Source organism: Pygocentrus nattereri, chromosome 16, assembly GCF_015220715.1.
Source record: "Pygocentrus nattereri isolate fPygNat1 chromosome 16, fPygNat1.pri, whole genome shotgun sequence".
Lineage (NCBI taxonomy): Eukaryota > Metazoa > Chordata > Actinopteri > Characiformes > Serrasalmidae > Pygocentrus > Pygocentrus nattereri.
This window is the reverse complement of record NC_051226.1, coordinates 9428175-9444778: the sequence shown is the minus strand read 5'-3', so window position 1 is coordinate 9444778 and position 16604 is coordinate 9428175. Positions and strand designations below refer to the sequence as shown.

Below are 16604 nucleotides of genomic sequence, written 5' to 3'. Positions count from 1 at the left end.
AATTGTTGGTTACCAGTAAACTCCTCTTGGGCTAATGGAATTATACATTAATTATTTGAAGCTGTATTGGTTTTGTTTAGAATCAAAGTGGGCGTGGTTGATGCCAGGTCCTTTGCTTTGTTGGGCTGCAAGGGATGCAGTTACACAGGTCCTTAAGGGGCTTGATATTATACATTAAACTATATTTTGAAACAGGTGCTGTATCGTATTATTGCACATCTACTTGCAAGTTTGGAAAATTCATTGTCTTCTTGGGACTCATTATCTAATTAATTCAATATCTTTCTGGGGTAAGGTTGTTTTTTACAATAATATGCTGAAACTATGGATCCACTGAATTTTTATTGCTGATTCCAGTTTCTTTATAGTCAAAAAAGGCCAATTTCTATGATTGAAGCTCACACTGTGTGTGCCAAATGTCCACATAAATAACACCAGCACATTTCCAGTACTGGCTGTTTAGCACAGTGATTGTTCTTGTGCTATACAGTTTGGTATACAGTTATATGGGAAAGTTTGTGTGACCGTGTGAACTTCAAATAAATAAGCTGAATTTAACACTTTACAAAAAAAACGAAACATAAAATGTGCAATTACTTTTGCAAAAGGCACATTTTATGCTTTGCATTTTCTTTTTCAGATCAATGTGTTGAACTCTGCAAATAAATAGAAATTGTGCACCAAAATTTCATATTTAAGTTTGTTCCCTTTACAAAATGTGCTAACTTTTCTTCCCTTCATCACCAACACAGACTGGACTGCTTTTATTTTCCTGGGAGTGAACAAATATATAAACATCTTTGCAAACATCTGTAGGTGTAAGCAGCGGGATTCAAGTATAGTATGTATTTCTCTGCCTCACTATGTATATGTCATAAAATTGCAACACAGATCAGCCAAAATGAAAACATAATAAACTGTCTTCTTGTGTGTTTAGAACAAAAAGTGAAGTTTGCAGTCTTGGCCAACTTTGATCTTGCTGAAGTTATAAGGAGTTTCAACCTAGGCTGCTTCTTGAAGCCCATCAGAACTGAGCTCATGTACATATATTGGTCTTAAAGCTGTAGAAGCAAAAATGTCAGTTTAATTCTAAGGGTTTGATAAGAGGTTGCAGATGGAGTATTTATAATTTCATTATGACTGTTTTTGGTACATAAAACCACACAAACATAAATGGTGGGGGTAGAAGAGTAATGTGGGATATAGGCACTTGTTAATATCCCAGAGCAGGGTTGGTTTAAGGCTTCTCTAGCCTCCAGAGAGGGAGTGCCAAGGTTAGAATATTTTGTCTGGCCTTGCATTCACTGGGAGAAGGAGAGAACAGGAAAGGAAAGACAAATAAAGAAATATACTCTGGTCCAGTTCACTAGAAACCGGTTCCCTTTGTTTAGAGACAGAGCAGTTTTGTCTGTAGAGCTGTGCCATTTGTACATAAAGGAGCAACCTGAATGATGAATAGAGGCTATTAAGTCTCCCTTTTTAGGGGATTTTTACTTCTTTGTCGTTTTTTCTGCATTCTCTGTATTTTCTTGTCCGAAGTGGTGAGACGGTCAATGCTGAAACAGAAAACATTTCTTTAATGTAAACGTCTTTTGTGTTGGTTTGGCGGATTTCCTTGTCCAAGGTCTTGACACGATCAGTGGAAAAACGGAAAAAATTCTGAATGTAAATGTCTGTTTCTTTTTTTTTTTTTTTTTTAATCTGTATTGTGATGTTAATCTTACCACCCAACTATGAAGATTTTTGAAAGGCACTTGTAGGCACTTCCATTCTGACTTTTTTCCCAGCAGGTTAATTAGTAGTGAATGTGAGAGGCAAACACATGGAAATCCTGGAGTGGGTTTCAACAGTTGCATCTAAAACTCAATATTCCCACAATTATGTTTTTGTGAAGGTCTCTGTAGTAGTTTTGGAAACTCAGTATTTTGGAGGTGCTCTCTCTGTTATGTGTAGATAAAATGTAAACATTTTATTTTATTAAGCATTTAGAAGCAAACCCAGCACTAATGAATGCTATTGGTTTGATGGTTACTTCAGCAACTAACATGGCTGTTTGCTTCTTAGCTAAATCATCTCTTATTCTCCATTGTAGCTCATGCAGTCAAATTCATTCCTCCAAGAGGAAATAAAGTCCCATTCCCTCTTAGGCTTCTGATTGACTCGTTTCAGAGCTGTACCTGACGAGTGATCACATTGTGGAGGATTTAAAAGCATACTTGGCTTAGCTGCTGCCACTGAAGCAAACCCTTGAAGTCTGATGAAGCTGAGCTTGTTTACTATTTCTAACCACTGTCCATGTGCCTTGTTAAGCTGCTTTTATGGGGAACCCACTCATTTAAAATATATGCTGAAATAATGCTTTCTTAAAGTGTTCACTCCTCTCAGAACATATTCATTTTTGTTTTTTTGTTTGTTTTTTTTTATTATGCTTGTTTCATTATTTTTACCTTTTGGATATTTGAAGTAAATTCATCATTCACTTGTCTGGCAAAAACTTTCACTTGTCTCAAACCAGTGGACAAGCATTAATGTTGAGCCTAGAGAAGCTGTCGTGAGCAGGTTTTCCTGTCCACCTTTTTTTGTGAATTTTGAAAAGGCATGTTGAAAAAATCAGGAATGGGAAGTCCAGAAATTTGAAAAATGTCTGACTGTAATGCCAAAAAAACTTGGGTGAGGTGGACAGGTTGGTTTAACAGTTTAAAAAAAAAAAGAAGAAGAAGAAATGTGAAAAATGGTGATGGAAAAAAGACTTTTTAAGAGATGGTGTAGCAGAAACAAATCATTTGTTTGGCACGATGTCCTCTCAGTTTGCTGTGGTGGGCTTCCCAGTTGCTGCTTTGTTCAGAAACCTGCAGCCACACTGATGCTTTGCGCCTAAGATTGGGCACCCCTGCTGAAGCTTATATGTTTATGTAGCATAAGTGATGATAACACTACAATGGGTACAAAGTACGTGTTGCTAATAAATTGGCAACTCGATGCATTTTTTTTTCCTAAATATTAACCTATTCTGCAGTTTTGTAATGTCCTTTAGAGGCCAAAAATGGTTTCGCTACAGTGTTTGCTTTTTGGAAATTTTGCATATTTTCATGTAAAATTATTATTCTGTTTATCACAATTTGATCATTTCTCATGAAGTGATAAAATGGGCCAATGCCTCAACAAATCACCAACATTTTAATGTGTGCTGTTTTGGAGAATTCAGTGTATTTCAGTGGAAAGACACTGTTTTATGACCATTCAAAACAATGAACACATATAAACTACATACTCATATGTGCATGCATGCATGACCACAATCGCACAAGCTCACTGTTCTCCAGACACATAATGAGTGGTTGTTTCGTGTTGTATGAGGCCATTTTGATTGTTGGTAAACATTTATATAGAGAATTACCAGATGTACATCTACCTTGTATCAATGCAAACTGTCCATTTTATTAGGTCCCCTTACCTTATACATATTAGAAATATGAAATAAAAGGGTTAGTGAAATGTTCTAATATTGGTTGGATAGGCAGTGCCACAAAGTGGCCTGACATGAAACTTGAGCTCTTTCTGTCAAACAAAGTTCTGTGACCAGTTTCTTTATTGTACATTTTAAGTGCTTTTGGCCATAAATGGTTTAATCACGACTTTTGCATCTCTGCAAGGCAAAGGTTCTGTTTTCAGGATTATTAGGAAAATTAGTGGAATGTCAAAAATGGAAGGCAAAGCTGAGATGAGAGCTGGTATCTTATTTAGAGAGGCTGATTGGTTTCCTGTAAGGAAGGAAAGACAGGAAGCTCTTACAATGGGACAGAGCTGCCTTCCTGCCCTCAATTTCCTGCATATGGTATCTATCAATGCCATATCAGCAAACTCCAAGTTATATTTTATACCTGTAAATAACAACTAAAGATTTCCTGGTTATGTTCTCGCTTTTGTGTGCCGTAATGTTGGTGATACTGTTGGCTTTAATCACACTCTGTTAATGATTACTGGGCCAGGAGCAGATGGCTCAAATATTAATTTTTCACTTTTCTAATTTGTGATTTGTTTATCTGTGTGTTATGTAATTATGCTATGCTCCCTTGGTACCACTGAGGGAGCATAACACAGTTAATAATCTGAAATATGCAAACACAGTCTGTTTCCGAGATGAGGTGGCAATGCAAAGATGCAGATTGCTTTGTGGCGTTTTGAGTTGTGTGAAGTTAAAAAACAAGACATTTGGCCAAACGTATCTCTGATCACTGGTTAGTTTGAAAGCCATTGCATTATTGAGATGTGCACTATAGAGACATTTAATAGGCTTTAAGCTCAGTTCTTACTTATTGCTGTTACATCAGAGCATTCTACAATGAATGGACCAGTAGATGTAAAAACACTCCTTTGCAATTTCTGCTGTTGCATACAGGAGTAGTATCCTTGGTCATTAAATGCATTATTAATTTTTCATGAGATATATCTGAGGAGATACACATGACTAAGGAAGGATTGAGGGGAGGGGTAGACCAGGTAGACCTGGTAGATCAGGTAGACCACCAAAACTGTCATCTTGAGATAAGCAGTACTAAAAGCTTTCGTATTTGAGAGAGAGGAGAAAATCAAGCCCCGCTCCACAGGTGTTCTGTTCATCCTTCCACTGAGAGGAAATTTCAGCACTATGGGCCTGAAAGGATGTATAGCTGTCAAAAAGCTGTTACTGAGAAAAGGAAATGAAAATAAAAGGGAAAAAATGCAAATCGGACAAAAAAGCTGCTGTGTTTTCAGAACAGTGAACTGACCACTCCAGTGAACTGAGTCCAGACTGCTACATTATTGAATGTATATGGATTACTTGGATTGTGAGAAGGAGAAAATACAACCAACTTCTAAGACTGAACTTTAGATGTGTGGAAAATATCCCTCATTTCTTTGAAAAACTGAAAGCAAGCAAAAAAGAATAGAAGCTGAATTAAGGCAAAGCATGGATACAGCAAATACTGTTAGTTTTGATATTATATGTAATATGCATCTATATGCTTTTTTTGTCATTTTCTTTAAATATGTTTTCCCTTTTCTTGACGGTGAAAAATAAATAACTTGTACTTAATGGCCTAGACATTAAATAAATAAATTAATTAAATGAAAGGGTTGTCTCTGTATATTACTGAATATTAATCTTATCCTGTTTATTAACGATTAGGTGCTTTTAGGTGGACCTTTCAAGAACTTTAGTTTATACAATCACGGCTATTAGTGTCATCATAAACCTTCCAGTATTGTTCACAACCCAGAAGGAACATCTGATCACAAAGTGTCCATCATGGTTGGCTTTGATCGGAATGCCCTCTTTGTTCTTTTTGATGGACTAAGGTGATGTGAATGATCAAAGGAGGACCAGGCTGCCAGATACTGGAGCTACTGTAACTGTCTGTTTGATGGTGAAACAAAAGCACAGAGTGGAGAACTAAAGAGAGCAGATGGGGGTCATGCAGAATTTGTGTAAACTGCTGTGTGGGCCATGGTCTTGTGAGTAATTGGTGATGACTAAACCTTTCTGAATGTCACTTATTGAAGTAGAATATATAAATTGAAGACAGTTCCTGTGGATTTGAGAGAACAGCTTGGGTCTTGAGATGGTTATGTTGCTGATTTTGCATCACTTTCACGTAAGGCTTGGGACGGCTGGAGGTGGGCGGCCCAGCGGGGCGTACATCACACACAACCTCACTTACTCTCAATTAGTCACTCGCAGTTCCTGGTCTGGTTACAAAAGCAGTCTGTAACAGACTGGAGGCTATTGAGGCAGAAGTGAAGTGAAGACAGATAATTGGTTTGAGATTTACATGTAAGACAAAGATAAATGCCAGAACGCTTGGTTCCTATCAGGACCACTGTAAAGAAATGAAACTCTTTAAATCAACAGGCCATTTTACATCGAACCACAGTGAATTACGTTTTTACTTTTCAATTTAATTATGTAGACATTTTGAAAAATGTGTGGAGTTAACCTATAAGAGGAGGTTTCTTCCGCCATTTCCACCTGTAATCTACAATGTAAAAAATGGATCTGTGCAATAACAGGGAATCAGCACCACCATCACCAATACTGGCACAACTGCATTACAATATACGATTAAACTTGCTTGCTGATTGGTGCAGCTGCTCTACTTCTTGGATGTTTACATTTATTTCAAATTTAGTGGTGATGTTTTGCTCTTCACATTTATTTTACTTGCTTTTGTTTTTTATTCCTTGTAAAAAAAAAAAATATCTTTACAAAAGTTATATCATTCTCTTTTTGAAAAGACTCGTATTTGCACATCTTGCATTAAATTTATGTGTAATAAAAAAAAGGGAGGGTTCAAAGTTTTATTTTTCCATGCTGAACCGAGATGCAAACAAAACCACATCCCAGAAACTGAAGACTGTCTCGAACTGTGAAGGAGGTTAAACATTACACCTCTGTTAAACAGTAATGGTGTGTATTTGTTAAGACTGAAACGTTTTACAACGCTTTTCAAATAACTATCTTCTCAGGAAGGTCCACAAGCATGATGGGTGAAAAAGTGTTTTGTTCCCATCAAAGCATTTAAATGATAAAGCCTTTTTTGGTCACTTTTACATTTAATTAAGTCTTTATTTTAAGTCGGTGCAAGTATGATTCACTCAGACATTTAGTGCTAACTTGCTCTCCTTGAATTTTCCAGTATGGTCTGGTTAGATCATTAGTTAGTAGTTTTTGGAGTTACTGTCGCTCTCAAACTTTGCCTTCAGTGTGACAATCCAGCTCTGATCCGGTATCATTTATATTGTCATTTTAGTTTTCCATTTAAGCAGCATGTGCGCTTGTATGGTTTCATCTGCTGATGTAGAGAAAAGATTTTGTGTTCTGCTGTGTTTGCCTAGCCATTACTGAAAGGCAAGGCTTATTGCATTATGCAATAGGTCACACTTTTTTTTTTTTTTTTTTTTTTTTTGACCTTCAAGTAAAATCCCTTTGTTACGATGGCGTTGCAGTCAGTGTGTGCATGTGTATATTTGTGCGATAGCTGTACAGATACGCCCTGTTGTTAATGATTGTGTTTACAGACCGCGTGTCCTTTTTGGCTTATTTTTGTAAATTTACAGGAGAGGCTTCAGTTTGTAGTCGCTCTGACGGATTCAGAGAGTTTTAAGGCATTTAATAGTGTGTAGTACTGTGATTTAAAGTGGCATAAAATGCCAGATCTCCACTCACAAACTAAAGTTCAGCATGGCCATAATTTTTGACCCCTTGCTAGGATGGGATTATATGCAAGTTGTGCTAAAATAGTCAAGAAGCTATTGCTGAAATATTTCCATTATACAAATTAGATCAATTTGTGCTTGCCATTAGGGAATGTTTTTCCTAATTTATTGCCAGTAATCAGAGTTGTATTTGTTTAGTGTTGTGAGAATGTATTGTATACTCAAACATTTTACAGATTTTCATATTATAGAAAAACAAGGATATCAAAAGTATTGCCATGTAGGCAGTGCTACTGAGTTAGAAAAGCCTGATAAAGAAAAGCCTGTTCTCCTCCAGTTTTGTTTTGTGTTTGTTTTGGGTGCAAATCAGTTTTCCATTCATTCCTTCATTCATGAAAGACAGACAGACAGCTAGTGTCCCAAAACCAGACTAACCCTAAGCCTAGGCTAAGCACAAGACAATTGCATAAAATAAACATTTTATCCATTAATAAACACAAAAAACAGATGAAACAAACAAAACAAAAATGCATGAAAAGAAGAGTGCTCTTTTGCAGCACATCAGGTAAGGCAAGGATTTCTCACAGGAAAGCTGTTTCCTTGGTTCTAATTCTATGTTCCTGCTAATCAAATTATTATGTCATTCAGGTACTGTGGGTGGGTGGGTGGGTGGGTGGGTGGGTGTGTGTGTGGTAATTTGATCCAGTCTGTCATCTCAGCCCTTAACAATGTGTTAATTGCTGAAACTCCTATCTTGCAACTCTAAAAATATGATTCATGGAGTCCACGTTGCTCAGTGTAGTCAAATGCTGCAAGTTTTGGAGCAGAAGTCAGCATAGCCATTAAATATGTCCTTGTGTGGATTAGTGCAAGTGACTAATTCAGTCATGGAGGGAGAGACTGAGAGTGCCAACGTGGCTCCCCCACCAAACAGATTGCATCACTCACACTCTCTCCCTCATCCCTGCTTTCTCTTTCTCTTCCCTATCCGATCATCCTCCCTGTCCTGTTCAGTCATCTCTTTGGATGGTTATCTAGAAGAGTTTAATCCTCAAATCCATCACGTGCTCGCTCTGCATCATCCACAGTATCCACAAGAACATTTGGCCATGGCACATGACTGAACTGAATTAGTTGGAACATGTGTTTTTCTCCTCTACTGTCTGTCTCAGATTAATGTAGCCTCACAGTGAAATCATCCACACTTTAATTAATACATTTTCCTTCCTATGAAGCAGTAACAACCCATATGAAGAGACCTCTTAAAACTTGGATTACATGGTGATTTTTCTCTCTGGTTGTTATTAGAAAAATGCAGAAAACAGAAACCTGATTTCATTTTAAGCGATGAAAGCCACCTGCTGGCTCAGTGCTGTTACACATTCAGAAGTCTTGTGCATGAGTTAGCATTGAAGAGCACATAACACATGGGGTGCTGAGTTGGGTGGATTTCAGGACGAGGTAAATTGATGTAGTTGAGTAAAAAACATACAACTGTGTTTCTTTATTCTTATCCTTCTCTTAGCCATAACATAATTTATGCCAGAGAAAAAAAATAACTATAGGATTTTGAAAGAATGTTTCACCCAAAAATCAAATGAATATGATTTCCTAATTAAAACAAATGAAATGAGCCAGCCAGGATCTGTTTGGTGCACAAAGTTAACTTTTTTAGTTTTGCACTGGAGCTAGTCAAAAAGTCCAAAATGTAAATGTGTCTCCTAAAAAAATCTTAATAGTGCCTCAAAGCTTTTTCTTTTTTTTTTTTTTTTCTTTTTTTTCGGCAGTTTTTTTTTTTTTTTTTTTTTTTTTTTTTCGTCTCGTTTGAAATCTGAAGCTTAAACTTAGCTTAAACTTAGTAGCTTGCAGTACAATTTATACATAATTTTTCTTAAGTAAATCAGTTCCTGTCTGATGTTACACATTGTGATATTGAAGAACCATAATTTTTCTGAACACCAGAGGGCAGTGTAGTGCCTACCTGATACGTTTTGGTCAGAGAGGTTCTAATCTGTTCAGTCCAGTGAAGGAAACACACCATGTGATGTTTTTTTAGATTTGACTGAAATGCCTGTCCATACTCTCTACCATGTTAGTAAAAGGCAGGGCGACTACATGCATTGTTGTCACAACTAACAAAAGAGTTTATCTCGATCACTGAAAGCTGGTGGATAATGCAGTGAAAAAGCTGGATTGTTAATGCAGTAATGTGTATTCACCACAAGAATGACGTCTTGTTAAGCCAGGCATACACTGTGTGAATTTAGCCCGATTTGGTCATAGCCGACTGAATTTCCAGATCGGGCTGAATTTTAGCTTCATCTGCTGTCGTTTGCCGTACAGTGTGAGAGGGGAAACGATGCCTGATTAACTGCGACAAACAAGCTCCATCTGAGCAGTCAGACGAGCAGATGGATTTCTGACAAAATTCTGGTCGCTTGTCTCACAGACCAGTTTCTCAGAGTCGCACACAAAACACAACCACTGCTCCTGCACGGAGGCAAACAAGTCCACGCTTGCGGCACCGAGTATGTCCGTGTGTGACGACTTTTCTCCGTTTGAATTGAGTTGAATTGTGAGGTTTAAATTAAGTGGGTTTTTTTGGGGGGGGGGTTTTGTCTTCGTAGATCTGTCTGTAGACCGCCTGCACTTCAGCCTTAGTTCACAGTGTGGCACAAGTTAACTAAGCTGCTGTAGCAGTTTGTCAATGGCTAAATCTCAAACGGTCCTATGTAGTGCAAGTTTTGGCTTCTACACCATGTCCAGTATGAAACTGTGTACACATGGCTGTAAGGCTATTTATTAGACCTGTGATGCACTTTATGGGTGCAGGAGCCACTCTTAATATGTGGTGCACTATGTAGGGAACAGCCAGTGTCTTGATCAGGACATCACAGGCGCAGCGTATTGTTTTGAATGACACAGCTTTATTGTAGACGGAGTTGTCTGTAGGGGTTGTGTTTTCATACAGTGTGAGCACATAAATCGCAGGCTTTGGCCGTACACGAGGGGCGATTCAAACATAGTGTAACTATCAGTGAGAGCTTTCTCAATATACAGGATCAAAGCTCAGGTCCTGTAGTGCTCCTCCCATGTTTCATCTGTGTTGGCCTGGTTACAGTCATAAGCTGAGTGCATGTAAATTTGTGAGTCATTCTTGTAGGATGTGGAGAGTGTTTGCTAATAAGGAGTGAGCTTTACTGGGTAAACATTGCAGTCCTTCAGTGTTTGAGCAAGACTATTTGTATGACGCAAGAAAAATACTTATCTTAATTTTTCCGAATGTTCCCAGAACAATTTCTGTGTTTTTCTTCCGTATTTATGTTTAATACTTCAATCTACATTACATGGTTATGGTTCTGTCCCTGACAGGTTTTCCACAGCAAGTGTCTAAGCAGATTACTGTTTTGGCAGATTGTGAGATGATCCCAAAGAACTTATCAGTGTTGTCAGAAAAGTCTTGTAATCAGCTGTCCATGTAGGTGGACAAAACTCAGACAGCAGATGTACCTGTGTGTGTGTGTGTGTGTGTGTGTGTGTGGTGTGTTCCCCCCACCCCCCCATTGGAGAACGATTCTGTTGTTCCCACCACCCCCCCCCATTGGAGAACGATTCTGTTGTTCATATAACCATACATTTTTTTTTTTTTTTTTTTTTTTTTTTTTTTTTTTTTTTAAACATAAAAATGTAAGTAATACTGGATCTGCCAAAGGAATAACCTTGCCAGGCTTTAAAGGTTGGGGGGAAAAATCGTTCTCTCTGTGTGGAGTTTGCATGTTCTCCCCGTGTCTGCGTGGGTTTCCTCCGGGTTCTCCGGTTTCCTCCCACAGTCCAAAGACATGCAGTCAGGCTAATTGGACATGCTAAATTGCCCCTAGGTGTGAGTGTGTGAGTGACTGTCTGTGTCTGTCTGTCTGCCCTGCGATGGACTGGCGACCCTGACGGAGAAGCGGCTTAGAAAATGGATGGATGGATGGATGGATGGATGGCATATTATTGTGATATTTTGCATAGCAAAATCGATACACAGAAGGCAAGTATAAGATACTATATAAATGTGAAACTTTTGGATCTACAATAATACAGATGCAATATATCCAAGCAAAATATCGCGATATGTTGTACTGATCTTCCCGTTACACGACTAGATGGAGTTTTTCCTGGTCAGGTCAGCAGAGATGACAGTCAGCTAGGGGACAAAAGACATGAATATGACTCATGCAATTTGCAAGGAGTGTCGTATGAAAATAAAACATTCTGGGAGTGCTACGAAACATGATGGCTCATGTCACACACACTACCATCCAGAGACAGCATGAACTGATTACATAAAACAAGGCTGAAATTGGCTTCCTTTTCACCAGCTTCATATTTGAATTGTCCCATTCCACCTTAAACAGTGCAGCAGTTACATTCTGGTGCTTCAGGCAGCAGAAAATAATAGTTCTGCAAACTCTTTAGCTGTCTCCCATAACTACTTCTTTCACTGGGGTAATAGAGAAATTCTTGTTTGCGGCACCATTTAAGAGCATCATTGTCATCATCGTCACCGTTAATCGCTTAGTCCAGATAGGGTCGCAGTACCAGTTGGGAGAGCAGAGAAACCCAGACGACCCTGTCCTCCGCAACTTCCTCCAGCTCATTCTCGGGGACCCCAAGCTGCTCCCAGGCCAACTTGGAGATATAATCCCTCCAGTGGGTCTTAGGACAATCCCGGGGTCTTGCCCTGGTAGGTCGTGCCTGGGACACCCCCACCGGGAGGCATCCAGGGGGCATCTGTATCAGATGCCTGAACTACCTCAATGGTTCTGTTCCGAGCTCCTCACCCTATCAAGTGGAGTGTAGCTCTCTACCCTGTGAACAAGCACCGCTTGTATTTGCGACCTCATTTTTTCAGTCATTACCCAAAGCTCATACTATAGGTGAGGGTGGGGATGTAGACTGACCAGTAAACAGAGAGCTTCGCTGTATGGCTCAGTTCCCTCTTCACCACTACAGTCCGGTACAGTGACCGCATTATGTCACGATCCCTCTTCCCATCACTCATGAACAAGACCCTGAGATACTTAAACTCCTCCACCTGGGGCAAATCCTTTCCCCTAATCTGGAGTGGGCATGCCATCCTTTTCCGGGCTAGGATCCTTTAACGTTTCAATCAAGAATCTGGCAAATAAGAAGCTGGCGTTTAGTTTGTTGACAGCAAAACCAAAAATAATCAGCTTCACAAAGCCACCTTGCAATTCTAAGTGAGACAAAGAGTACAAAGACCTGCATCCACAATGTATCATGGAAAACAAAGGCTTTTGTTACATGCTCAAGACACTGGAACCCAGGTGTGTGACTGTTTTGTTTCAGTGACACAGCTGTGCCCAAGCTCTATAGAGAAGTGAAGCTCAAATTTGAGTAATCTTTACTAAATTTTAATTACAACAGAAACAATTGTATTAATGTGCAATGCGTGAACATCAAAGTCACTGAATTCCTATGTGACTGTAACAGTAACTGTAGTTCACAGTTACACTAGTATTTCACCAGCAAATGCTGTCTCACGATCTCCAAATTAGAGTACATGAAAGTTAAACTTTGGGCTCTTTGTGTTCTTATAGTGACCAGTAGAGACCAGTAGAGGGCACTGTAAATCAGTTTGTGCACTTGAAAATACATTTTAGCCTGTGTCAAGCTCAGAACTTGATGCTCTACCTGCCTGCTGATAACCAATCCCATCATATTAATTGTGGTGAATATTCTGTAAATGAAAGAAGTCTCACAAATGTTCAGCATTATCTTTGGCTGAAATGAGCTTATTAAAGCTTTAAATCACAAACCTGGGAAAAGCATCTTGGCAATAAAGACCTCGCTCTCAAAACAGATTAGAGGGAGTGAGATTTTTTATACATCATAACACATCAGTATAGTCTATATATGGATAGTCTTACAAAAATTTATATTTGACTAGACAACAGAAGTCTTTTGAAGTAGCATTCGGAGTTCAAAGTTCAGTCTTAGAAGTTTGTTGCATTGAATGCTTTCCACAATTCAGATAATCCCAAATACAAATTTGGACTCACCAGTCAGGAAAACCTAATCTACATTTTAAATGTCCAGTTTTGTTGTTGTGGTGCAAATTTTCTTGTTTTTTGTGTATTTTCATTTCTCAGTAACAGTTTCACATCCCGTTACAGACCCATACCATTTAATTATCTTATCGCAGTGCAAGAATGGACAGAAAGACCGGTGGATTGGTTCAGATTTGAAGTAAGAGTGGAGCTCAGTTTTCCTCTCTCTCTTTTTTAAAGATGAAAGCTTTAAGTAGTGTTTATCTTATCATGATGGTGACAGTTTTGGTGGTCTACAGGATCTTGCACAGTTGATAGGAGTCTCATTTTCCCTATATTTTAAAGATGTTTTGAACTCCAGTTTTGGAAGGTCCTTTTTTCTTCTGCTTATATTGCATGAATTATACCCTTCCTTTTATAAATTGATTTTTATATGTAATCTCCTCAGAAATGTCAAATTTTAGCTGGAAATATAATAAATGTAGGGCATCCTCTAACTTTCGTGAAGTGCTGTATGTATTTATTGAAATGTCTAAATTGAAATGTTTTAATATTGACCATGAACGATTCAAATAATATCTGAAATAGTCTTTTTGATTTGTTGACTTGTTTAGTTTTCACGTTTTTGCAGAAGAGAAGTGTGTGTGTGTGTGTGTGTGTGTGTGTGTGTGTGTGTGTGTGTGTGTGTGGTGACTGTGATAGTGGTTTTGAGATGGCAGAGCTGCTAAAGGGCCTCTGCACCTCTCACCACTATGAGCACACACCCCTCCAAAGAGGAGGCCACACATTACCAAACAAATGCTGAAACTGCCATCTAAGAAGGAATCTAGCCTCTCATTCCATTCATACACTAACAGTACTAAATTCACACTTTTTTGGCCTACCCCTTACTCATACACACACCCAGCAACACACACCATGCATTCTAGTATGTGCTGCTCTCTCACTCGTTTCTTTTACATTTGGTGACATTTAAGGTGTTTGTGGTGTGTTATATAACGTTATATAGTGCCTTGCAAAAGCATTCGGCCCCCTTGAACTTTTCAACCTTTGCCACATTTCAGGCTTCAAACATAAAGATATGAAATTGTAATTTTTTTTGAAGAATCAACAAGTGGGACACAATCGTGAAGTGTAACGAAATTTATTGGAACTTTTTTTTTTTAGAAATAAAAAACTGAAAAGTGGGGCGTGCAATATTATTCGGCCCCTTTACTTTCAGTGCAGCAAACTCACTCCAGAAGTTCAGTGAGGATCTCTGAATGATCCATTGTTGACCTAAATGACTGATGATGATCAATAGAATCCACCTGTGTGTAATCAAGTCTCCGTATAAATGCACCTGCTCTGTGATAGTCTCAGAGTTCTGTTTAAAGTGCAGAACGCATCATGAAGACCAAGGAACACACCAGGCAGGTCACTGATATAGTACACTGATATAGATGATATAGTACACTGATATAGATGATACAGCTGTATTCAAAAATGTGAACAACCCTGGTCAGATTACATTTTTTTGGTTGATTTTCTACATGATAATCAGATCCCACATGGAACAAACTTAAATATGGCATTTAACCATAAAATTTATTAAAAGTTTAACATAATGGAAACCTAACGTAACCATTGGGCAGGCCACATTTGATCTTTTTTCCAGTTTATTAAAGTCGATGGACAGTAATTAAAATGTGCAGAAGTGTGTGTATGTCTGTAGAAGATGTGTTTTCACTATTTTCACTGAGAAAATCAACAAAGCATGTAATTTCACCAAGGATGTTCAAACCTTTACATATGATTGTATATTGCACAGCACAAGCTAGTAATTTGTTGGACCACTCTGTCGAACTGTAAGATTGACACTTCACGCTTCTCTTATAAGCAGCACTTACTGGTTCGTTTCAGTTCCCTTTAGTACAGATGGCATGGCCCACCTCCTTTGACACCTGCTGTGGAGTGCACTATACAGGATAGACAGAGGGGGGTCATAGAGTAACAAAGCAGGCAGTGAAAGTGCTGTGGCATCATGTCAGGCACATTCTAGGAGCCAGATGGCTGTCCTTCTGGAGTGGAGACCAAACTAACATCTTGCCTTCACAAAACTTCCAGAACCTTCAAACATAAGTACTCTTATCAGGGCAGTTTCTGGATTATTCTTAGAGTCCTTAAGAATAATAAATAATTCATTAAAACAAGCTTGACTTGTAAAGCAGTAGTTAACTATATACAGTCATATGAAAACAACCTGGTCAAATTGTGTTTTGTTGATTTTAAGTGAAAATAAGTTAACATATCTTCTGCAGAGCAAAGTCTTAATGCACAGTTTCTATTCATTTGCTTTTTCACAGGCCACATTTAAAGTGTTTTGTTTCCCCCGTATGTTAAATTCATCAAATAAACAGTGTGTGTTTTCTCTACAGGTTATGTGCTTATTTTTACTTCAAAATCAACAAAACATGTCACTTGTCCAGGGGTGCCCAGATTTTTGTATATACTTGTGTAGGGGTGATGAAGTGTCTTGTGTGTCAGTGATACTACATCATGTGCATAATTGACGTAAAAAGGTCCATGTAAGAATGCAAGAAACGGCCCTGGTTCTTATTTCTCATTCAGCACTACTAAGTCTTCATTTTGTTTGGGTGGAAGTTTCTCTGTGTTAAAGCGCAACCGTCAGTTGCACCTTTCTGAAAGTGTTGCGCTGCATTCGCAGCATGAATCACTTGTCAGTTTTCCATCCAGTTAATTTTCTGAGAGGCATACTGGGGGTTATCGGAATCAAACCTAGTTCAAAGAATCGTGTCATTTCTGAAAACAGAAGTAAAAGCCTAGATGGCTAAAAGGCTGACTGACTGATATTGACATAATCTGCTTTCAGAATCAAAAGTCTCTGCTTCTAGGAAGCCTGCATTCATAAAAATGTATACCTTCACTCCTAACTCTATTCTGGTGTTTTGTAAAGGCTTTTATAAAGACTGTCCCCAAAGACCTGGGATTATATTTGCTCAGGGAGTTATTTACATTTTTTGGGGATGCTCTTGGATTACTTTACCTTTTACTCTGAGTGTATTCTTTCTACAAAAAAAATACTTTGTTTGAATATAATTTTTTTTTTTTATTTTACCTGTCGTGTCTCACCTCATACATACATTTTCTTACTTTTGAGGTTTTAACAATAGAAGAAATTCACATTTATGTCAGTATATCAGTTTGTCTCCTATTTTTTTTAACTTAGAATAAACTTTGTATTGGACTATTGACATCATCTTCAGAACATCTGCATATGTGCATTGTAATAGCCCTAAGTGTTTTGCTTCAAAGATAATCTCAGTGCTCTGTAGTAGAGTGGAGAGAGGG

At 38.3% G+C, this 16604-nt stretch overlaps 1 protein-coding gene across 2 annotated transcripts in view; it reads left to right on the top strand.

Moving 5' to 3' along the window:
* npdc1a (neural proliferation, differentiation and control, 1a) overlaps nucleotides 1–16604 on the top strand; it is a 32906-nt gene that overhangs the window by 7900 nt on the left and 8402 nt on the right. The gene's annotated exons all lie outside the window — the stretch shown is intronic.